The sequence below is a fragment of the Apium graveolens genome, chromosome 1, assembly GCF_009905375.1.
Source record: "Apium graveolens cultivar Ventura chromosome 1, ASM990537v1, whole genome shotgun sequence".
NCBI lineage: Eukaryota > Viridiplantae > Streptophyta > Magnoliopsida > Apiales > Apiaceae > Apium > Apium graveolens.
The window spans coordinates 68,546,731-68,572,629 of record NC_133647.1 but is presented as its reverse complement, the minus strand read 5'-3'; the positions used below and the strand labels follow the sequence as shown (position 1 = coordinate 68,572,629).

Sequence of the window (25,899 nt, the reverse complement as noted above, 5' to 3'; positions counted from 1 at the left end):
AACTCTGTGTATATTATACATGTCAGAGGATTTCAAAGATTGTGAAAAGTATATATGTATATATATATATACTGAAAATTTTACGACTTGGTCGCGTTAAGATATCAGCTTGGTTCATTTCTTCTTGACCAAGACTTTCATGAGTACTATGAGAATGCTCATATATTGTTAATTATTATACATATTATTTCGGTGGGCTTGTTGCTCACCCTTGCTTTCTTCTTTCATCACACAACAACAGATAGACAAGATGAACAGGACCAAGCTCCCAATTCGTGAGCGGATAGGAAATGTTCCGCAGTTTCCTGTAGGCGTTGATGCCGTTGTAGCTGAGGTAGGAACTACCAATAGGCTAGACTTTCAATTTTTGATGTACCAGACTTATGTATACTTATGAATTGTAATAATGGCAAAGAATATGTAAATTTATTCAGAAACCCTTTTAAGGTGTAATGGTTTATAATTGTGGAATAAAATGACTTGTGTTATTTTGGTATTCATCTCTGAGACTATAACTTGTGGTGTGTGTGTGTGTATATTGTGGGGTCACAGTACGCAACAGTTGATTGACTGTTAAGATTAAGTATGGATAAGGGAAATGAAACTCGTGACAACCCGAATCCCCGACCCCGGATTTGGGGGTGTTACAATCTATATTCCACTAGAATCAGTACAGATTGTTTATTGGGCACATACACAAAAGGTTTTGTTAGCTGCAGTGAAGAAGACGTCAACAGTGAAGAAGACGTCAACAGTGATCCGTATGAAGTTTATTAATACGTTCAGGCATTGGAGGAATAAGTTTAGATTCATTCGAAGTAGTTATCAGAATCAATGTGAAGACCTCAAGGATTCCTAGTGAAGTTGCTTATATTTGGTAGAAGACTTAACAGTGGTTTGTACGGGTATAATATGAAGGCCTGAGAGCGGAACTAGTCGTCTGTGAACCAGACCCTTGCACTAAACGTCAGTGATCCGTGAAAGGAAACGGAGTATTATTTTAAGAAATACTGTTAAGTGGTTTTTGTACTCGAGAAGACTGGAAATATTTTAAGTTACGAAAACCCGGAGATTAGAAGGCTTGGAGATACATAGGAGTACAACCCGAGAATTTACAGGATTTATTTTTAATCAGTGGCTGATTTTTATTATATGAATAAATGGAAATCAATTCATTTATTTATTTAATTATTATATCAACAATAGTTTTTAAATAAATAATTTTATATTTGATTTATAATTTAAATAAATAAATGAAAACTAATATTTCATTAATTTATTTAATTTTTAAACATCAAATGTTTGTTTATTTATATAATTTTACCATCCGAATTTTGCATGCAGTTGGTTTATCCGGATTTATGGATAAAAGAAACACAACCATTCGGTTGTTAATTAAACAAAATAAATGCATGTGTTTGATTATCAAATGAACAAAAAGAGAGTCAGTGTACAATGCAAATAATTGAAGAATTGGCAGCTTCATTTCGTACAAACCGTGGGACCCAGGAGCAAATAAACAAAAGAAACGCAGGCTGTTTTGGTTAATCTGTGGGGCAAGATCAGCGCATGCAATGAGTCTCTTGCTGCCTTGTTTCTCGCGCGTGGCTCGCACATTACGTCCTGGCTGTGTTGATCAAAAGAAAGCAGAATAATGCATGCATGTGTGCTTTATTAAATAAAAAAATAAACAAGCTTTGTTTCCATCCAGTTTCGCAAGTAATGGAACTCAGGATAATACATCACAAGTAACTCTTGTGGGCTATTTTTTTTAAGGCAGATTGATCTCCCTTGCTACTCTAGGAGCTCGAGTCGCAAGTAAATAATAGCCTCAAATCTTTTAAGGTAATGTACCCTCCTGGAAACCAAGGTCGCAGGTATGTGTTGTGACGGCCTCAACCCCGGAGTCAGAAGTTGACGTCACCAAACACAATTACCAAAATATAAACAACAAGATTATTATTAAAATATACTAACTTGACCCCAAATCAAGATCCGATCCAGGTTCAAGTATGATTCACAGTATTACAAACCATTTATTCCGCATCTAACACACTCTAACTTTATTCAGCAACTCCTCAGACCTCATGGTCTGATACAAACTACCTCAGAGGAGCCGAGTCCTGAAGGGGAGGGAACATGGGTATGTCTGACTGGTCTTCTAGGCATCTGCGAGATATACATAACAGTTTGCAAGGGTGAGCATAATCGCTCAGCAGTACCAACATATGAATAACGGAATAAAAACACTAATGTAACAATAATAGGAACAGAGCTGTAATCATGATATCAACATTATATAAAGAATATCGGAGATAACTAGATATCAATAACTAGCATGCTTTTATCAAAACAACGTAGTAGTGTGTTGTGTAAATACCAAAGTCCAATTTTAGCATGCTATTCATAAATATAAAACCGCTGTATCAACTACTTATACCCTTACAGGAATCACAAATCCAAATCAGATACATAACGGATATGTGAAGACAGCTGATCAGGCTATCAACACCAGACGGCTCTAACTGCCATCCCATTTACCTGTTCCGGAACTCAGAGACTAGCTAGGTCTCTGTCCTGTTGGACTAATCGGTTATATATTGTGCGGGCTTAAATCTCAAAGTAGTCACTTAACTCAGGGTCATATATCAAAAATACCACTCTAGTTATCGGGGACTCGATTGCACCACTATAGTTGAGAGTAATGACAACTCCATTAAATATTAACTGTTGACCTAACGGAAGGCCATGTGGTATAGTTGACTGTCCTCAAATGATTAAAAAATATATTATTCTGAAAATATACATCCAACTAAGTTATGACATATATACACATTATTATACAAATATGTGTGTATATATCTGTAGTGCAGATATGTGATCATGTTAGTCGTTCAACCATGCTAACTCACTGATATTTGTAATGTGCTATACAATGTGCTATACGTATTGTGTCGAAAGTTATGGCGAATAGATTGAAGCCATGTTTGAATTATGTGATATCGGATCATTGAAAGCAAATTATTGACTGATATTGACCGATAATGAATTTATCGGCTAATTGGAGGAAAGCTAGGGAGGTTGGAAACAATGCTAACAGGCAGCAGAATCTGGGAGCTCGAACGCGGCTTAAACTACCTACATATTGGATTAAAGTGAATATTGATGCGGCGTATGACTCCAGTACCACGAACATGGGTCTGAGAAGCGTGATTAGAGACGAGTGTGATAGCTTTTTCTGGGCTAGAAGCAATGTTGTGCAACCGTGTATACAGTCTAGGATGGTAGAGGCTTTAAGCTTGAAGAAGTCCTTGTCATGGATGAAAGAATGGAGGACAACCAATTGTATCTTTGAGTCAGACTCTAAATATTTGGTGGATGCATTAACTGGGAAGCAAGCAAATTCTTATTTTGATACTGGTGCTACGACTGATTCAACCAAACAAAATACCTTCCAACACAGATATTTAATTGTAAGTTTCAAATTACAAGATTGATCTAAGCTCCTTGAATACATCATCTAATCTCCTTGAAGACATTGCCAGAGCCATCTTAATTTTTCTTGCAAAACGCTTGGGTGGCAAATTTCGAAGGTAGAGAAACACATGTATAAGAAACCTGTGATCCTTCAGCAACCCAAGCAATAGTTGCCTCCATTATGGGACAATATTGTTTTATGTTTTTTGTATGACTATCGTTTCAAAATAAAATCTTATTGTTAATAAATGTGTATCTTTTATAGGTGTGTGTATGTATCAGTTATATGTGTTAAATGGCTTTAAAACTGTTGTTTATATAAATGGTAAATTCTATATTTATCTAGTCATTTGCAAGTTGGTCCTTATTTAAACAAATCAAATATACATATCAAAGTCAACAGCTTTTCGTTTGGTCAACAGTTAAAATTTAACGGGACTGTCATTACTCTCAACTAGAGTGGTGCAATCGAGTCCCCAATAACTAGAGTGGTCTTTTTGATATATGATCACGAGTTCAGTGACTACTTTGAGATTTAAGCCTGTTGTGCGCAACCGAATTAGCCTCTTACGCCACCTCAATAGGCCTACTCTGGCCCCTATGTATCCCATATCTGATCGTTTTATCCAGTTTTTAAAACACTTGTACCTATCTCATTTTCAAAACCATTTTTTTAACCAGCACACATATAAAATCCATTTCGCAATTTATTTCATTCGAGATAGGTACCTTTCGAAATTACTTTCCCCCAAAACAATTTGAAAACAGTGATTTATAACTACAGGGGATACGTAACTTAAAACGTTTTTGTTCCATTACGAGAATAAAACATTTCGCTATTCATATGTACTGAACCATAAAAGAATGGTCAGGGGTACTTGCCTTGCAACGCTTTACAAAACCCTAAGTAGCTTTCACGATGAATTTGGTCCTGGGGAAACTCGATTGGGATCTACAAATACATAATAACCTATTCATTTATACCGACATGCTTGATATCCTCAAATCCTAATAACCCAATCTGATAGCCCGACTCGTATAGTTATTATACACATAATCACATAATCACGTAATCCGAACACAAATAGGGGTAACACGCATAATATAAATACGTACGTTTATAAATACATTTTTAGAAAATTTTGGCAGCACTCATTTGTTTATAAGACTTCCCGTCGATTACAATCGACGTCAACAATTACAACAATCCACAATATCAACTCCACCATTTTATACAACATACATCACAACACCATTCATAATTAATTATTTAAATCCAAAAGTATTTTCCGTAAATCATTTTATTTATTTATAAAATTTAGGACTCAGAACAACGTCATCGCCGTCCACCGTCCGCCCGTAATGAATCATCGCGGTACGACGACAAAATTCTCGGGGTACCCGGTAATTCGGATTCCAACCAAAAATTCGCCGATTAATCGAAATACTTTCTGCATGAAATTATGTATTGTATTTCACAAAATTCAACTCAACCAATTCCCTGCAGAAAATAATTAAGTTAAATAAATAAAAATTTCAACAGCACACGCGCACAAGCACGCACACAACACAGACACGAACGGAAAGCACAGGGCAACCGGAAAACGACAATAAAAACAAGGCTACACAGGAAACTCAGGCAACACACCACCAAAATCACAAGTACGCACATATATACATGAATATATATATATATATACATACAACCAGTAAACCACCAAGCTCACCGGATAAAGGCGGCGGCGGAACCACGGCGGTAATCGGACAACACCGAGAAAACCGAGGAAGAAAGTGGAGGTGAGGAAACAAGAGAAATAAGGAGCAAAAGAGAGAACAGAGAGAAAATCGAGATTGTTCGAAAGGCACAGCCGAGAGCAAAGGGAAATTGATGTTTAAGGGAAGAAATATGGCAGTCACACGTGTGCTGCAAAAACTGGATACGTGTTGATTTATAAACACGTATCCTTGAATACCCGACCTGATCTTTTATCCCGATTTTATATTTTTAAAGAACAGAGTGTAATTGAAAACATATCGAAATAAATCCCAACTAGTCTCAAAAGGTCAGAAATATCCTAGAGTAATTAAAACATAATTTTTTGAAATTTTAAAAATAATTTTTTAAAACACAATTTATACCCGCTTTTTAACCATTAAACGAAATAACGCGCGGGTAAAATTAATTCCGAAATAATATGAACTTAATAAAATATGAGTTTCATAATTTTTAAAGATTTCCTGAATTAAATATGGATTTTACACATAAACATAATCTAGAAAATCATTTAAAATAAATAATTAATGAAATATTGATTTCTCAATTTTATAAAGTCTTAAAAATTATTATTGAAATTATAAAATTATAAAACCAATTTTAGAAACCATCCAAATATTTTTGGAATTAAAACTGTAATAAATTTACTTTTACAAGCGAAATAAAATCGTATAACTCACTAATAAATCACACAATTCAATCCCACATATCAACAAATCACAAATAATTAAATATCAATCAATAACTGCTGCCAAAATCATTACACACATTTTATCTAATTATTTAAACCTTTATTACACTTTGAATATAATAAAAATAAAAGAATATACACGAGTCGTTATATACGTGTGCTGCAAAAACAGGATACGTGTTGATTTATAAACACGTATCCTTGAATACCCGACCCGATCTTTTATCCCGACTTTATATTTTTAACGAACAGAGTGTAATTGAAAACATATCGAAATAAATCCCAACTAGTCTAAAAAGGTCAGAAATATCCCACAGTAATTAAAACATATTTTTTTGAAATTTTAAAAATAATTCTTTTAAAACACAATTTATACCCGCTTTTTAACCATTAAATGAAACAACGCGCGGGTGAAATAAATTTCGAAAATTCCCAAAACAATTTTAAAATTCTCATAATAATACGAACTTAATAAAATATGAGTTTCATGATTTTTGAAAATTTCTTGAATTAAATATGGATTTTACACATAAACACAATCAGAAAATTATTAAAAATAAATAATTAATGAAATATGATTTCTCAATTTTATAAAGTCCTAGAAATAATTGTTGAATTTATAAAATTATAAAACCAATTTTAGAAACCATCCAAATATTTTTGGAATTAAAACTGCAATAAATTCACTTTTACAAGCGAAATAAAGTCGTATAACTCACTAATAAATGACACAATTCAATCCCACATGTCAACATATCACAAATAATTAAATATCAATCAATAATTGCTGCCAAAAGCATTACACACATTTTATTTAATTATTTAAACCTTTATTACACTTTGAATATAATAAAAATAAAAGAATATACACGAGTCGTTATATGTGTGATTTGCAAATAGAAGCTAAGGGGCAAGGTGAGGTCGCAAGTAAATTAAGTGATCAAATATTTTCTATGTCATTTTACTTCTCCTAATCGCAAGTAAATAAAGTGAAGCTGCAGTGGACGCAAGAAATGTTTTTGTAAGCTGTATTGATTTAAATTACTGGGTCCTGGTGCTGCCACATGTCCATCTTATCTCTCCAGCCTATCAATCTATATAACCAAATAGATGCAAATTGAATATGAATCTCTCCATTTTTACAACAGTGCGAAGCTCTTGAAAAATAAACTCAACACTTCTTGAAAACTTGATTTGACCAGGATAGGTCATATACAATTTGTTCCACACCATTTAAAGCCTTATTGACTTGCAACACTCATTATTTAAAGCTCTCTTAATTGTATTTAATACCTTTTGATAGGAGCTTTTGATTTTTAGAGTGATAAAAAGAACCCTAGATTTATAACTTATTGCTTTGGTTCTTTTTATATTTGTTGCTTCTGATCTTTATAATTGAAGTTGTAAGCAAACCTCCGGGTATTTATACTTTTGAATAAAAATAATATTTACCCAGAATCTCTTTGTGTGTTAAATTCATTTTAATTTTGATATTCCGCTACAATTAATTTTAGAAAACGAAGAACATACATTTACCCCCCTCTGTATGTACCTTTTGGACCTAACACTCCCCTATTTGACTGTTACACCTGAAGGTTAAATAATAATGGAGAAGAAACAGTTTGGAGGATAACTCAACTAACCATAACCAAAAGTCTTCAATTAGCTTTCAACTTTCAATCCTGGACTTGGAAATAATGCAATCTTATATCTACCGCATCTTCTATACACATTCTGCTTCAGTAGAGAACAGATTCTTCTCTCCCTTATGTAAAGTTGCAGATAGATACGTCTTCCAAATACGGTCTTCAATAATCTTCATATTTTCCCATAAAGCATATAGAAAACATTTTGGAACTCAGAATATCGAAACCCAATAATCTCTCCCCCTAAGTTGAAGAATCCCCTGTTTAGTACAATAAATTTGGAAACTCCTCTTCTGAAGAATCCCCTCCTTAGTACAATAAAGTTGGAAACTCCCCTTCTTAGTTTCAGAAAAAACTATTGAATCCTGATAATCTCTTTTGTGTAATCTCTCCCCTTAGTTGAGTAATCCTTCAAAGTGTATCAGAGTGGAATCTTAGGATCAAACAACCAAGTGAAAAGATTATATGTTCTAACAATTTCTCACAGTGCAAGTGTGTTATTTCTATTTAGTGATCTCACATTGTATTTCACTCCACTTTACACTCAAGTGTTTGTCACTCAGTCTCACAGTGTGTCGCTCACTCAAAGCTCCAAACATCCAAGTGTACCTTCAAGAAAATCCTATTCATAGAAAAGTTGCCTTCCACCTTCAAGGATGGAAACTCTCAGTCAAGAGATTCCGAAATGTTCCTTCTAAAAGGGGAAATTAGGATTCTTTTTTAAGTGGCAGAATTCCTGATATACCTCAACTTCCATTAAGAAGTATACCTCATAAACTCGTTAGATAATATCCGAGTCCTTTTTTACGAGCTGCAATTTTGACAAAGTCAAAATCATTTCCAAATTTGAATTCTGGGAAGATAACCAATGATCAATGACATACCATTAGGGATCAAAGATTTTTTCTGAAGTCTGTGAGGATTTATCAAAGTCTCCAAGATCTTAACCCAAAAATCAGAGTCCAAGATCATTTCACATATCATAGACTAGGATACGGGAATTAAGATCGAGCAACTTCCAGGACCATATGTTCTCATTCAAGATCATAGATAAAGAGCAGAAACATAATTCAGGATTTTAACCATTGACATTGACCTTGATATGGTTTAACAATGATTGATGCGTCAATACCTTCCTTGTGTGTGTGAATCTCACATGTGCATTAGAAATATTTTAATCAAGGGGTACTAACTCTCATACAGATGCCCTGGTTGACAGGCAAATTTTCAATAGATAACATTCTGTTGGGAGAATGCACCTAGTAACTGTTTATATGCCTTTTTCAGCTCCATGTCCTTTTGAGAGAATACAAGTGGGCTTACAGATGTCTCAGGTTATAGATAATCCATTTCTTTGTGAGAGACAGAGTTGTAGGGTTGACCTTTCCTTCCTTATGTGATGCTTTTTGGCACTATCTCCCTCATTCTCAACTCAATTTCAATACTAAGTGGTAATTTTTTCTGATCACTAAGTTGATATCTCAAGAAAATTAAGTGAATCAGAGTAAAATATGGGGGATATATCAGAGTAATGTAATGGATTACTGTTTGAGAAGTGTTTGGTTCTAATGACTTGGGTTAGAACCTATAAAGTTTGATAGGCTCATAGTCAGTTCCTAAAACCACTAAGGGTGTTGAAGATCACAAATATCCGAAGTACAATATCAGAGAATTTAATGATCAAGAACATAGTGGTCTTGACCAAAGATCTTTTACCTTTACTTACCACACAATATGGATTCATGAAGGATATCTCAGATGATTATGCTTTCTGATTCTTTTGACAATGCTACTCAATCAAATCTTATTAGCTCAAAACGGTTCAAGTTAGTCCAATACAGATAAACACTATAGAGGAAAGGGAGTGAACAGTGTTTCAAACTTATAAGACTTGCATAAGGTAATCGGAGTATAAGAAATATAGCAAGATCTTATATCCAGAACAGAGTATAAGCATAACAAGATCATCACAGTTACACACATGATCAACACATAAGTCATAACATTTAATCATTTATGCCAAGAGTACATTCAACAAGTATGCACCAATTGATTAGTCAACACAAGTCTGAACCAATTAAAAAATACTCCTGACATAAACATATCACAACTATCACTAGTCATGCTGCATATTTATTCTAACACAAAACAGACAGAGTTGTTCTAGCAAAGACGGAGAATCATATAGTCCAAGGAATCTGTTGTCAGAGTTACCTAGGGTCTGAAGCTCAAAAATCATATAGAATTACTCAGAAAACATGATACAATCATACAGAATATAAACAGAGTACTCAAACTAGTTGCACAGGATCTAAAGCAGGATCTAAACCTATAAATCAGAGTTATGATAGATCACAAAAAAGATTAAAGGATCTTAGATCAGAGTGCAAATAAAATTGAGATGTGTGGTGCTAAAATAAATATCAATATCATGAGTATTTGCATTAGAGTAAACATTTAACATGTAAAAACAACTCATATATTGCATCGAAATCTCTAACTTACTTACCACTAGCATATAACATGTAACGCATGGTAATCAGTTAGCTTCAAAACAAGTTTACAAACATGGATATATATAATGAAATAGATATGTAAACTTACTTTCCCCTCAACGCATCATCACAGGGGTGGTAAAGTTTACCCGCACCAAATTGCATTTGTTGATTTCCAATTAATTGGACAAATTCAACATACCAAGTTCACTAACCAACTTATTGAAGGTAACTTCATCAAGTGGCTTCGTGAAAATGTCTGCAATTTGATCCGTTGTTGGAACATAGTGAAGTTCATAAATACCATTCATTATATGCCATTGAATGAAATGATACCTTATATCAATATATTTGGTCCTTGAATGCTGAACATGATTTTTTGAGATTTCTATGGCACTTGTGTTGTCACAGTAGATAGGAATATTCTTCAAATCAAGTCCATAGTCTCGGAGTTGGTTTCTCATCCAAAGAATTTGAGAACATTAGCTTCAAGTAACAATATACTCAGCCTCAGCAGTAGATGTAGAAACTGAATATTGTTTCTTACTAAACCAAGAAACCAATCTTCTCCCAACCAACATAATCAGAATATGTAAAGCCAATGAGATCAAAGTCAGTATCTTTAGGATACCAGATACCTAGATTAGGTGTACTCTTCAGATATCTGAAAATTCTTTTGATGGCTATCAGATGAGATTCCTTCGGATCAGCCTGGAACCGTGCACACAAGCATGTAGCAAACACAATATATGGGCGACTTGCAGTCGGGTAGAGTAATGATCCAATCATGCCTCGATAATGAGTGATGTCCACCTTCTTACCAAACTTGTCTTGATCAAGTTTTATGGCATTTATCATCGGAGTCTTAGCCAGGTGTTGAATCTTCCAACTGATATTTCTTCAGAAGATCTCTGATGTACTTTGTTTGACAAATGAAGATACCATCTGGCTTCTGACTCACTTGAAGTCCAAGAAAGAAGTTTAACTCACCCACCATACCCATCTCGTACCTACTCTGTATAAGCTTAGCAAACCTTGCACATAGTGCATCATTCGTAGACCCAAATATAATGTCATTAACATAGACTTGCACAAGTATGATATCATTTTTATGATTTTTATGAAACAGAGACTTATCCATGACACCTTTAGTAAAAAAATTTCCAAGAAGAAATTATAAGAGAGTGTCATACCATGTTCTTGGTGCTTGCTTAAGACCATAAAGAGCCTTGAAGAGAAAATAGACAAAATCTTCAAACTCAGGATCTATAAAGCCAAGTGGTTGCTCCACATAGACCTCTTCTTCAAGCTCACTGTTGTGCAAGACATGCCTGTACTATAACAAGACTAAGTCAAATTGACAGCCCTAAGTAAGTTGTATGATAATCAAAGTTTGCATTTTGTATTATATCACTTAAGTCTGTAAAAGTGTAAATAGATTAGACTTGAGTATTTTTCTGTAAACAGTCTCAAGCCTAAGAATAAACTCTGGGAAAAGATCATGAAGATCATGCCTCAGAGACAATGTGAAGAAGCTTGGAGTTGAATAAATCTGTTTTAGGAAAAATATTCTAAGTCAAGAAATCTACAAATCACAGATTAAGTCTTATGGTGAAGTCATTCGAGAACTCCAGAATGACTAATCGAGAAGTCAAAAAAAGCTTATAGAGAAGTCTCAGAGATATCGACAAGCCAAAATGAAGACATGAAGATTGGAGATATCGACGAGTCAAAATATCACTAGAGATCTCAGAGATATCGATAAGTCAAAATACCACTAGAGATCTATGAGATATTGATAAGTCTAATTATCACTAGAGAACTCTGAGATATCGACAAGTCATTTCTTCATTAGAAAACTCAGAGATATCGATAAGCCAAAATGAAGACATGAAGATTAGAGACCTCAACAAGCCAAATTCTCTTATACAGAACTCAGAGACACTACAAGAAAAAAGTCCATAGACATCGCTTTTTGGCCGATGTCTATGTTGTTTCCCAACCGATGTTGATGTCGGTGATGTCTATTCTAGACATCGGTGAATACCCTATGTCTATACTCGATTAGACATCGATTTTAGTTAAAAAACAGATATCTATATGTTGATTATTTACATAAAATGCCATAAGTAAATTATTTAATAACTAAATTACACCTAATTAAACATGTTAAACATATCATGAGCTATGTTTTTTGTCACAAAAACATCGATTTTAGTGAAAAATACTGATGTCTATGTGATGATTTTTTACAAAAAATGCTATAACAAAATTATTTAATAACTAAATTACACCTATTAAAACATATTAAACATATATTGAGCTATGTTTTTTGTCACAAAAACATCGATAATTTTGACAGAGGTGATGTAAAATGATATATTAAACATCTCTTTCTTTAATGAAAGGTGATGTCTAATTTAGCGTATAGACATCAGTGTTTTCTAGAATGAAGTGATGTCTATGTATCATTTAGACTTGAACATGTTAGTCTTTAACATCAGTTGTTTGTCTGAAACTGATGTACATTGTATTTTTTGACATCAGTTTTGTTTGGTTAAAAGTGATGTTTATAATGTTACTTGACATCAGTTTAATCTTAAACAAAGTGATTTCTATATTTCATTTAAACTTGAACTTGGATTTCTTTGACATCAGTTTTTTACCTTAAAGTGATGTACATTATCTTTTTTGACATCAGCTTTTCTTAATTGAAAGTGATGTGTAAGAAGTTTATAGACCAAATTATGTAAAGTTTTACATCACTAATTGTGTAATTGTTGTCTGAGAACGTCAACCAAAATAGTAAAACATATGATCTGAAATCTAAACTATTACATTCTCCAGAAACCAACTAAAGACATTCAGTCTAATGAAAATTGTTGAGTATGACAACATAACTAATACAAGCAACTATGTACAACCAATTCCTTTTAGCAATAATAACTACTATAAGTAGTTTAGAATAAGGAAATTTTGAATTACCCCTATGGAATCACTCATTGATTTCATTGAACATGTAGAAGCAGAACATACAGAAGCAGAACAGGGTCGCATTGCAACTTTTTCAAGGAGTAGAGGATCTAGGAGGTGGTTGTGGGCTTTTGGATGACGAACGACATACATTGAGCTTGCCTATTGTTATCAAAAGCCAGGCACCGGATGTAAGCACTAGGATATGCCTTCTTGCATTCCGCGATTTCATGGAGGACTTGAGATGCGTCCGTGCAACCAAACATGGGAAGCTTCCATATTGTCCAGTACCTCCCATCGTAGTAGTTAGGAATTCTGCTATTCTCGCGATAAACATACCCCAGCTGTAGACAAAAATGTTCGGAACAAGAGATCAGTATTTCAACCCCTGCTTAACAAAAAACTTCAGACCACAGAGTATTGCTTCAAGCCATTGATTTATATAATGATTTTGTGCATGCAAGAGAGAAAAAAAACAGAAAGTTCATCTCCAGAGATGGCAATTTCAAGATTGAACAAAATTATTCATCAGTGCCACAATTTGGAATGCATTTATAGAAAATTTGATAACATCGGACACACATTGAATATTTTCTATATAAAAAATATGCAGTTTCTACCATTGGAGTCCAATTTCTATCACTATCAACTATCAAGAAATAATACACCTGCTAAACTGAAAGTTTACAACATAATTTAAATTATGATAAAGAGTGGATGCAAATAGCAAATTCTTGTTATCAATCGGATTCCAAGTCTGTTTACACACAAATGAGAGCCAACTATAAGCAGTACAAAAGGTGGTAATATAAGCAGCTTAAAAAAATTAAAAACAAAAATACAAGTTCCGATCAAAGTACCTTCATACAGTGAGTTTTAGATCCATTCGAATCAGCTTTGGCGGGCTAGGTTTTAAGCCAACATAGGTGGATCCAGCCACCAGAGCCGAAAAGCTTGCAGCAGACATAATTGATTTATTACCAAACTGATCTAGAGCACAACTGGAAACACAAAACTAGAGACTAGCACAAGATAAACAGATTAATAGATTTTTCAGATTATGTAGAGTATGAAGATGCGACTGAATAATCATTTTTGGGTTTTGATATCATCAATTCATAATTTTCTCAGATTGGAAGGGCTGGGCTCGTCAAATGGATTTTGTGTTCCATGCTCAAAGTAGCTAAGATAAATTCATGTAACTTCCGGTAAGTAGCAAGTGCTACGTTACGCTAGTGAGCAGAAACCAAGGGCACCAGGAAACTATTAGGAAAAAAAGAAAAAAAATATTGTTCTAAGGAAAAGTAAGAAAAATTCCAATGCTAACTAAAAATATTACTGCAAAACATAGACAAGATTATACACACCTGGACAACGCTATACAGGCCCGGGATGGACATAGCATCTGCTCCGAGCAACTTTAGTCCAAAGTCAACATGAGGCTGCATGATTGTAAATTCAAGACAGTGCGAGAGAGATACGATAAGAAGCTTGTTTAAACATTTGTGAGGTCATTTACAATGACAAAGAAGAAGTGACATTAATATATAGCATCTTTTCACTACATTCTTGTTTGATAAATTATGTATTTGGGAAAGTGCATCGTCAGATTCCTTCCAGAATGAGAGAATAACAAACACTAATGCAAGAACTTGCTATGAAGAAAAAGTTAAATACTAGTAGAAAGATTCTAAAAAGGATTATAACCGTAGATAGCGTAAAAAGACTTTTTCATGTTGACATATAATTAAGCATAACGGTAAAATAAATATATTGTACAATACACCTCACCTTCTCCATAAGAGACACTAATATTTTTGCAAAACAAGGGAATGATGGAACCAGTGGCTTCAGGGTGATACGTGGAGAAGCAAATACCTGCAAGTCAACCACCTGAAACACTCTCAGGAATTAGAATTCACAATAATATGGGGAAGAAATGTGTGTGTGTGTGTGTGTATGAGAGAGAGAGAGAGATCATGTAAGTCAAAGCAATACCATTTAATATATGTGTGTGTAGGTGTACTCTTGTGCTCTTCCCAGCTGGTAGTGGGATCTAAAAGAAATGAATTAAGACTACCTGAACAGTGGCTTTCAATCCATATGCCTTGGCTGCTACAAGAATGTTAGGGTTCCCTGCCCACTTCAGTGTTGGTTCCATAATCAATTCCTTCTCCTCAGTGCTATAAACTTTCATCCCTGGCATGGAATGGCTTTAATTAAAGTGCATGATAGAAACTTAAATATATTATGTATCAAGGAGTTAAAGGGTGGAAAAGATGAAAGTCATTATGTATGCAGTACTTGGTGAACTGCTCATAGACAGACAGGAAGCAGTAACTAGGCCGCTCTCATAAGAGTTTTTAGAACCGTAAAAAGTTATTTCAATGAATGCATGAGTATTTGGTAGATCGTAATTAGTAATTAGCACATAAAACTCACGTAATTAGTATTTTTCAAGAAACTCATGAAAAAGATATTCTGAGTTTCTTTTTTATCGTCTTCAAACTGCTGTGCTACTGAAGCATTTCTCTTGAGACATTTAGTGGTAAGGTATCAGAATCAACAAGTCCCTAACTAGAAAGAATCATATCAGCAAATCAATCAGTGGTCACATATTTCATATTGTGACTCGAACAGGTTACACTATTTCATGTACTCGGTCTTTCTTTAACAAAAGAAAACATAACTAAAGAGAACCCGTTCTTCGATGATTCTGTGAGTGCAGCATCAACAATCTGTTTGAGACGTATCAGCTTAGACCCTCGCATGACAGCATTGCAAGTTATCAGTACCTTTGGTTTACAATCACTTATTCTTTGGGCAACAGATTCAGCAAAGAATCCAGCAAAAACAACCTGGAAAAAATCAAACTTGCAATACTTCGATAAATGCTTGTTCAAAGACATCACAGATTGTAAGCACCAGAAGTCTAGTAACAAAGGACAGGGGTCTTTTTATCATACCGAGTGGACTGCACCGATTCGAGATACTAAAATAGTTAAGATAATGAAATGCCAGAACTAAATGCATAACATAAAGATAAAAAGTTAAATTTTCATGAAAATAGAATCTTAGCTTACACAGGCAAAGAACATGCAAAGAGAAGACAAATGAAACAATCAGGAACTTACCAAATGCCTTCTATAACTTTACCCAAAAAAGTCATTGACAACTGCCTTGCCATTCCTTGACTCAAGTCATAGACGTTCAAGCATACCTTGTGACCTTCCTGAAACCAATAAGCAACTATAATTAAATGCTGAACATGTACAAATTAGTGACAACAATTTGTTAACAAAAACATACAGGGAAATTCATACAATTAGATATCCAACACAGTTCCCCTTGACATAATTAGCTATATACCATTGATATAAAAAAATACTAGTAAACTATTAGTTATTTTTTTAAAAAAACATATATACTGGAATTAGCTACCAACATGCTCATTATCACAAGAAAGAATTGAATACCATGTAATCAGTAGACATGAAAGGATCGTTAACTTTACACAATTTACAAAAATTAAAAAAACAAACAAAAATACACATGAACAACCAAAAACACCCAAATTACCTAAAGTTTTAAATCTTTTTCTCAGATTAGGTCCTGTATACAACAAGAAGAAAAGTATAAGCAACAAGTTTAGACACTAAATTAATAAAAAAAATAAGGGTTTCGAATTAGAAAAACCCCAATTTACAAAATTAGGGTTTTGAATTCTAAAATCCTAAACTTTTAAAACTGGTGTTCGCAGAGAAGACCAGTTCGATTCAAGTAGATACAACACTTACCGAAGTAGATAGGTTAACTGAAAGAGGCTTAACGGAGAGATTGAGAGCGGAGAGAGGTTCAGAGAGAGAGAAAGGTTCCAGTTCGAGAGAGAGAGAGAGAGAGAGAGAGAGAGAGAGAGAGAGAGAGAGAGATTGTGATGGTGAGATGATGGTCGGAGTTCAGAGAGATTGTGAGGGGAGAGAGGTTCGATCGAGAGAGAGAGAGAGAGTTTCAAGAGAGAGAGAGAGGTTTGATTTTGTTGTGTCTGAAGATTGATTTGGGGGGAACCAAAATTTGGTTAAGGGGGGAGAATTTTGGGATTGGGGGGAATGTAGAACTAAAAACTGAATGAAAATTTCACTAACGGGGGAAAGAAAAGGTGGGCGCAAATTTTTATTTTTTTGGTGAATTCTAGACATCGGTTTAATTATAACCGATGTCTACAAAGAACAAAGACATCACACAAACACGGGGTGATGTCAATATTTTTTTTAACATCAGTGGCAAAGTTAACCGATGTCTAATGTGTGATGTCTATTGATATTATTCTTGTAGTGAGACTTCGATAAGTCAAACCAATTATAGAGCAATAAGAGATATCGATAAGCCATTATACTTATCGAGATGTCGAGTTCTCTATAAAACAAACTGAAGATCTCGATATAAACTCAAGTACAGAATGCAGATCAGTTTAATATCCAAGATTATCAATCAACAAACAAATCAATCACTGATTTGATGAGTCTACAAAAAGCAGCTTGAAGAGTACAAGATCAAAGGCCAAGATTAACTGAAAAAGTAAAGTCACAGACATGCACGATTTGCAAAGATACACTAAGCCAGAAATAAAAAGTTTTAGTTAATTTAAAGTAGGATTTAGTACATGCTATTGCATGCTGTGTAAAACCAGTGTTTACTGTTTTATAAAGTACACACTGGATGCTTTGTTTTCAATTGTAACAAATAGATCAAAAAATCTTGTAACGTTCAAGAGAGAAGTTGAGTTCTTTATCAACAAAGAACCCATAAATTTTGTAGCAAGACATACTTGATTTTAATATAAAATTAAGTGAGTTTTGAAAGATAGTGTGTTCATGTACATGTTTTATTATTCCTGTTAAAATATATTATCTTTACAAGATAGATTACTTTGTTCACCATTCATAACAGTTCAAGAAGCTGTAAAATAACCTAAAACACATTCACCCCTGTGTTTTATTCATTACCTAACAAGTGGTATGAGTAAAATATGAAAGCAAACAGATTAAAGATCTTAGAAGAATGAATACACAGAAGCTGAGCAGTATCAAAATCCTCACCTTTGACAGATCTAACTACACACTATGGAAAAAGAAAATTTTGTTGTTCATCAGGATGACCAATCCATTATACATTCAGATCCTCAAGAATGGGCTTTTCACTCCCATGGTAAGAGTTGAGGAATCTACAGATAGGGACATGATCAAGTTCCAGTTACTCAAGCTATGGAATAAAAGAAGAAAAGGCCTCAGAAGCAAGTTGTGTTGGAGTTGGAGGAAGATAAATATTACACTCTGGATGAGCTGGATAAATTGGATCAATCCATGGCTTAATTGGCTAGGAAATTTTCTAACATAAGAGTCAAGAATCCAAGATTCCTAAAAAGTAAAGGACAATCTTCCAATAACAACAATTGGAAACCAAAAGCTTAGTATAATTCAGCTAGCAAAGGTGGCTACAAAATAGAATATATGGATAGATCAAAGATAAGTGCTTCAATTGTGGTGAGTTGGGTCACTTTGCTACTAAATGCAGAAAGCCTAAGAAGGTGAAGAAGGATAAAGCTTACCTGGAACTGGCAGCAAAATATGAAGCTATGTTGAAGAAGCAGTTTGGAAAAGCTTATATTGCAGAAGGAAAGAGTTGGGATGATACTGATATTGATGATGGTGATGAAGAGGTTGGAAACTATGCACTTATGTCTTTTGAGCATGGAGAAGCATCCACCTCAAAATTAAAGGTACCAACTCTAACCACCATTGATTTAAATGCTAGTCAATATAAGGAGACTATGGAAAAGATGAGTGTGGAGATATTTTACCCACACACTTTCTTAGTAGCAGCAACTGAGGAAGTCAGTAGGCTGAAAAAAGCTAATGAGAAGCTTGAGAGTGAGAAGCAAAAGATGGATCTACTGCTTGTGGAGCTTGAGTCAGTCAAGCAAGAAAATGAATATCTGAAAAACAAGCTGAAGTGTGCAAGTGAGATTGAAGCTGTGTTAAGAAAAAAGATTGAGAAGAATAAGGTGAAACTGAAATCATTCAGGAATGCATCTGAGTTGGTTGGTCAGTACCATGAGAAGAACAATCCATGTGCTAACATAGCTATTGGTCTTGATTATGATGATTTGAATATCAACAAGAAGATTGTAGGTGATAAAGGAAAAACAACAGAAAATGAAGATGTCCCAGCTATGCTGAGAAAGGTTGGTTCACATATGTTCAAAGCATGTGAAGTAGATTTCAGTGAAGAAGAGTTGATCATAAATTAAGAAATTGCTGATGAAGACAATGAAGAGAAAAATGCAGAAACAACTCCAACTTCCAAAGCTGAAAAGAAGTCTATGGTCAACCAAGATTCCAAGACACCTATCAAGGAAATAAAAACCGAAGATGTAAGAAATAAGAAGAAGAATAGAAATGGAAAGATTGGGATAAACAAGAGCAACAATTTTTCTTATGTTACAGATGCTCCAAGAAACCAATGTAAAAAATATGGCTCTTTTAATCATCTAACTCAGTTTTACAAAAAGGTTGTTAGTAAGCCAGAAGTGGGAGCATGCAAGTACAATGAAGCAAAAGCTGAAGATCCCTACTCATTCCGTGACAAGTTTTATTGCATACCTTGCAACATGAAAGTAATGACAAGTTGCCACATGCTGAGAGTTGATCTTAAGGGAATCAATATTGAATTTTTAGCTAAAAAGGATAATGCACATCATTTAATGAATTATTCTTTCTGAATCATCAAACTCTACCTCTATCAAATATGGTAACAAGAAGAAAGTACCCAACACTATCTGGGTTGCTAAACACACTTAAACTCATTATATGCAGGGCAAAAAGAAGAAAGTCATATGGATCATAGACAGTGGATGCTTAAGACATATGAAAAGTGATATGGCCCTGCTATCACAGTTTGAGGAGAAGGCTGGCCCATTAGTGACTTTGGGAGAAAACAACAAAGGTTTCATAATGGGATATGGTTGATTTCTATAAATACTGTCATTGAAGATGTAGCACTAGTAGTTGGTCTAGAAGTGAATCTTCTCAGTGTCAGCCAATTTGGAGACAAAGGTTTCAAGCTTTTATTTAATAAAGAAGAATGCACTTTTATCAGCAAGAAAACTGGTAAAGTTGATCTGAAAGGAGCAAGGAAAGGAAGCTTATTTGTTGCAGACTTGGACTCAAAAAATTAGGATGGAATTTGATGCTTCTACACCAAGGCATCTGTAGAGCAAAGCAAACTATGGCATACGAAGTTGTTTCACTTGAATTTCAAGGCAATCAATACTCTAGTCAAAAAGGAGTTGATGAGATACATGCCCACTCTGGAGTTTGCTCAAGATGAAGTTTGTGAGGTTTATCAAAAGGGAAAAATGAAGAGATCAAGTCACAAGCGTAAAACTGTGAATTCTATAAGTGCACCTTTGCAACTTATTCACATGGATTTATTTGGACCAGTTAATGTCCAATCAATTTCAAGTAAAAAGATATGCACTTGTGATGGTGGATGATTACTCAAGATATACATGGGTAGAATTTATGCACTCTAAAGATGAAACTCTACACATCATAATTGAGCACATCAAGAAGATTGAGAAGCAGGCTGAAGATCAGAATTGTGTAAAAAGATTGAGTAATAATGGAACAGAATTCAGGAATGCAGCATTAACTGAATTATACAAAGACAAAGACATTGTTCAGGAATTCTCAACAGCTAGGATAGCCCAAAAAAATGGTGTAGCTGAAATAAAGAACTGAACACTGGTAGAAGCTGCTAGAACAATGCTGCAAGATGCAAAGTTGCCAACAAGATTCTGGGAAGAAGTTGTGAACACTGCATGCTACAATCAAAATAGATATCTCATCAACAAGAATCTTGGAAAATCAACCTACTCAATCTTGTTTAAAAGGAAGCCTACTATGAAGCATCTTCATGTGTTTGGAAGCAAGTGCTATATTTTGAAGGACAACTCAGAACATATGGGAAAATTTGACTCGAAAGTTTTTGAGGTAATTTTTCTGGGATATTCATTAAAAAGAATTGCCTACAACGTCTATGTGCTTGAACAAAAGAAAATTATGGAAAGCACATATGTTACTTTTGATGATGACAAGTTCCCAGGCTTGGAATGCCTTGATGAAAATGAAGCAGAAACCCTAAAGTTTAAAACTCTCAACATTGATAGTGATTTTGATGATGAAGCTGAAGTCAACATAAATCACAGATTAGATGAAGAATCAACTGAACAAGTGAATCATAAGAATGGAAACTCATCTCATGGACCTGAATTTGATAGCACAAACTCAGGGGGAAAAAGAGTGGAAGGTTCTACAAGTCATGTCAATGGAGAAGAAAACACAGAAAACTCAAGTCAACAAACTCACATCAGAAAGTGGGATAGAGGTCACACTAGAGAAGCAATTATTGGTGATCCAACTATTGGAGTAAGGACTAGAAGGTGCAACTGCAAATGAATGCCTTCATGTAGGTTTTCTTTCATAAGTTGAGCCAAAGAAAATTGATGAAGCCTTTCTTGATCCTAATTGGATATCTGCTATGCAAGAAGAGCTAAATTAGTTTGAGAGAAACAAAGTTTGGAAACTGGTTTTTGCACCAAAGAACAGAAGTATAATTGGAACAAAGTGGGTGTTCCGGAACAAAATGGATGAAAATGGAATTGTTATCAGAAATAAAGCAAGGTTTATTGCAAAAGGCTACTCACGGGAGGAAGGAATTGATTATGATGAAACCTTTGCTCCAGTTGAAAGACTTAAAGCGATAAAGATCTTTCTTGAATTTGCTGCACATTTAAATTTCAAGGTATATAAAAATGGATGTGAAAAGTGCATTCCTTAATGGTGAGTTGGAAGCAGAGGTTTATGTGCAACAGCCACCTGGCTTTGAAGATCTAGAATTTCCAAATTTTGTATACAATTACTCAAGGCTCTCTATGGACTAAAACAAGCACCTAGAGCTTGGTATGACACACTGTCAGAATTTTTGATTAAGCATAGATTCACTAGAGGAACTATTGATAAGACTCCCTTCTACAAGAAGCATGGTGATGATATGATCCTAGTTCAGATCTATGTGGATGATATTATTTTTGGTTCTACAAATGAAAAGCTTTGTCAAAGATTCTCTAAGCTTATGCGGAGTGAATATGAAATGAGTATGATGGGGGAAATAAGTTACTTTCTTGCACTTCAAGTCTGTCAAAGAAATGATGGAATCTTCATCAACCAAACTAAGTATGTCAAAGATTTATTGAAAAAGTTTGGTATGGTTGATTGTTCACCTACATCTACACCTACAAATTTGGATGAAGATAAAAAGGGCAAGAGTGTAGATATCTCAAGCTATAGAGGAATGACTGGATCGTTGCTTTACTTAACTGCAAGTAGACCAGACATCATGTTTGTAACATGTCTGTGTGCAAAATTTCAAGCCAATTCAAAAGAATCACACTTGATGGCTGTAAAGAGGATTTTCAGATACTTGAAGATGACTCCAAACTTGGGATTATGGTATCCTAAGGGAATTGGTTTTGAAGCTGTTGGATATACAGATGCAGATTTTGCTGGATGCAGGGTTGACAAGAAGAGCACTAGTGGAAGCTGTTAGTTTCTTAGACAAAGACTTGTATCCTGGTATAACAAGAAACAACAATCTGTGTCAACTTCTACAGCAGATGCTGAATATATAGTTGCTGGAAGTTGCTGTGCTCAAGTGCTTTAGATTAGAAATCAGCTAATGGACTATGGCCTAGTGTTACACAAAATTCTAATTATGTGTGACAATATTAGTGTTATATCTATTGTGGCTAATCCAGTTAATAATTCTAGAACAAAGCACATTGATGTAAGGTACCATTTTATTAGAGAACATGCTATAAATGGTACCATTGAGCTCATTTTTGTTCCAACAGAAAAATAATTAGCTGACATTTTTACTAAACCTTCGGATGAAGCAACTTTCACTAGACTGGTAAGTGAAATTGGAATGCTTAATTCTTCCTCCTAAGGCAAGAACTCGGCTAATATTTTGCAGCAGATCAATTTCTAGTAAATCAAAATTAATTTGATTTAATTGGAAATTAGTTGAAATATGAATTATAAATATTTCAGAAATCTCTGCATATTTATTTTTCAAAATTCAAAATTTAGCTTGGAATTTTTCAGTTCTAAGAAACTGTCTAAATGTTGATTTACATTTTCAATATGTAAAACTAGCACAAGGCAGAATCAAAGTGATCAAGAGTGTATAGAGAACTGAGTTCTCGATAAGTCTAATTGACTTATCGACATGTCATTTTAAGACTTCTCGAGTGAGTTCTCGACAAGTCAATTCTCTGACTTCTCGAGTGACTTCTCGATAAGCCTTATTATGACTTATCGATAAGTCATTGTAGAGTTCTCTATAAGTGTTAACTCACAGAGTTCTTTACAAGTACAATTTTAGACATATAAATAACTCAGGACTGAAATAATATAATTCAATAAATTATTTTGGTAAATTAATTTTGATAAATTTATTCTGATTTTATTTGGATTTATTCAAATAAAAATTGAAAACAATTCAGTCCATTATGGACAAACTGAGTATTTATTTGACATCTCGACAAGTCAGTTTTAGTTCTCTAAAAGAGTAAATTTAAATGACTTTTCGATATGTAATTATCCTTTTAAAATGACTTCTCGATAAGCAAATTCCAAATGTTTATTTTTAACTTCTCGATAAGTCATTTGCTTTTACTATAAATACTCAGACATCTCGACATACACATACTTACGCCTTCGAGAACTCTAAGTGACCTAGAATTTTCAAATCAAAACCGATTTCTCTCTCGTTTTGAACTATTCCTCTTCAATTTTTCTTATCCACTAAACTTCATACTCTCCTCAGTGGCAGCAAACATTATTGTACCCTTTATCCCAAAAGAGACCAACTTTCTTGCATTTTTAGATGCAAATCAAGCTTCTGAAGCTTTCAAAAGCTTTGTGAAATTTCTTTCTGAAATATACTTTGTGGGAGCTCTTTTTGTTAATCTTGTGCTTTACTTGGATGTTTTGGGGGATTTCTGGAATACAGCAGTAACAAGAACAGTTGTGCATGAGAACTAGGCTGCATCAATTGTGATAAACTGTACAATCAAGGGCCAACAGGTGGATATTTTTGAGAATGTTGTCAACATGGCATTAAGCATACCTACTGACAAGCTGGTGGAGGCTCCAACTCAGGATGAGCTTTATGAATTCATGGACTTCATCAATTACCCTGAAAGGATTAATTTGGAAAGCATGAACAAGAAGAACCTGAGGAGGGAATGGTCTTTTCTCTTTGATTCAGTGATAAGATCTTTCACCTACAGAAAGTCTGGGTTTGACAACATCTCTAGTGTTGTACAGAAGTTGGTCTACTCAATGGCTCACAACAAAAAGATCAATGTAGGACACTACATAATGGAGGAATTGAGCACCATGCTAACAATGCCATTAGCATCAAGAGGTAAGGAAATATTTCTTCCTAGATTCATTATGTCTGCTTTAAACTATAAAGTAAATGACATACATTTGATAGATGGTGTAGATAGATCATTAATAGGCAATTGTAAGCCAGTGTCCAAAATTTTATTTGGATCACTAGTTACAGAGAACAAGGTAATTGTAAGTCTCAAAATCACTTCATTCATGATAGAGATGTTTAGGACTTACCCTTATCCCATGCCTGACATGAGGACAAATGCTCAATCTAGTACATCAATGGTCCCTGAACCTGTGGAAGTACAAATATGAGAATACCAACAGGGACCTTCCAATGCCGAGACCCCTTCTTGTATACCAGTAGCTACTAGGAAGCCAACCACTTCATCCTCTCAAAAGGGTGAAGTGAGTAAAAAGAAGAGAAAACAGGCACTTTACCAATTATCAATGAGAGTGGTGAGGAACAAACAAAACCTGAGTCACTCTTGGTTAAGAGAAAACCAAAGAAGGCTAAAAACTTAGAGCTGACCACTCAAGCTACCTTTGCATCCTCTCAAAAGGATGTAGTTGTAAACAAGGGACTTAAACAGACTCTAGAGGCACCCTCTCAAAAGGATGTCTCTATTGAAAATAGCATTAGCCCAAATGCACCTTGTACATAGTCCGCATAACCATCACTTGAACAAATACAAGTGTATGGAAGCAGAAACAAGGATGACACACATAAGGAAAGCATATCCCTTGAAGCTCCCTCATCTATTCTGGGGGAGCTGCCAACACTCACTTCTGAACAACAAATTTTTATCTCTAAAATTTCTTCTTCTTACACATCACTTGAATCTAATCCTCAAGTGTAGACTTGGTTCAAGAAACCTTGCTCACCACCCAGATACCAAATTTAGATGGTGAGAGGCTACTAATTGGCAGAGACCTTGATGACACCATCACAAATATAGGGGATTCATCAGTTTTCACTGAAGACCCAATGATGATTACAGATGCACCTTCATGTGCAAATCAGCCTTCACATGCTGTAAGATTTGAGGGTAGTACTCCTGATGGGGAGCTATCTAAATCTTCTCCAATTTAATTGGAGGTTCCTATTATAGGAATAACTCCCCTCAAAACCCTAGCTGAAATTGCACTAACAATTGAAGCTTGGAGTATAATTGCCAATGACCCTGCTATGGGAGAGGCAAGAATATCACATTCATGTGATAGTGCTTTGCAAGAAGCACAAGGATTTGAGGCTGGTGCACATGACAATAACCCAGTCAAATCCCCTACAATTCAACTAGAGGTTCCCACCACAAGTGGA

At 34.7% G+C, this 25,899-nt stretch overlaps 1 long non-coding RNA gene across 1 annotated transcript; it reads right to left on the bottom strand.

The window, feature by feature from the left end:
* Positions 1-14,422: 14,422 nt before the first annotated feature.
* Positions 14,423-15,181, bottom strand: LOC141719905 (uncharacterized). The gene is made up of 3 exons (XR_012574184.1): positions 15,137-15,181; positions 14,848-14,949; positions 14,423-14,498 (listed from the first exon to the last, which is right to left on the bottom strand). It is a non-coding gene; the product is annotated as an uncharacterized LOC141719905 (long non-coding RNA).
* Between the last annotated feature and the right edge of the window lie 10,718 nt (positions 15,182-25,899).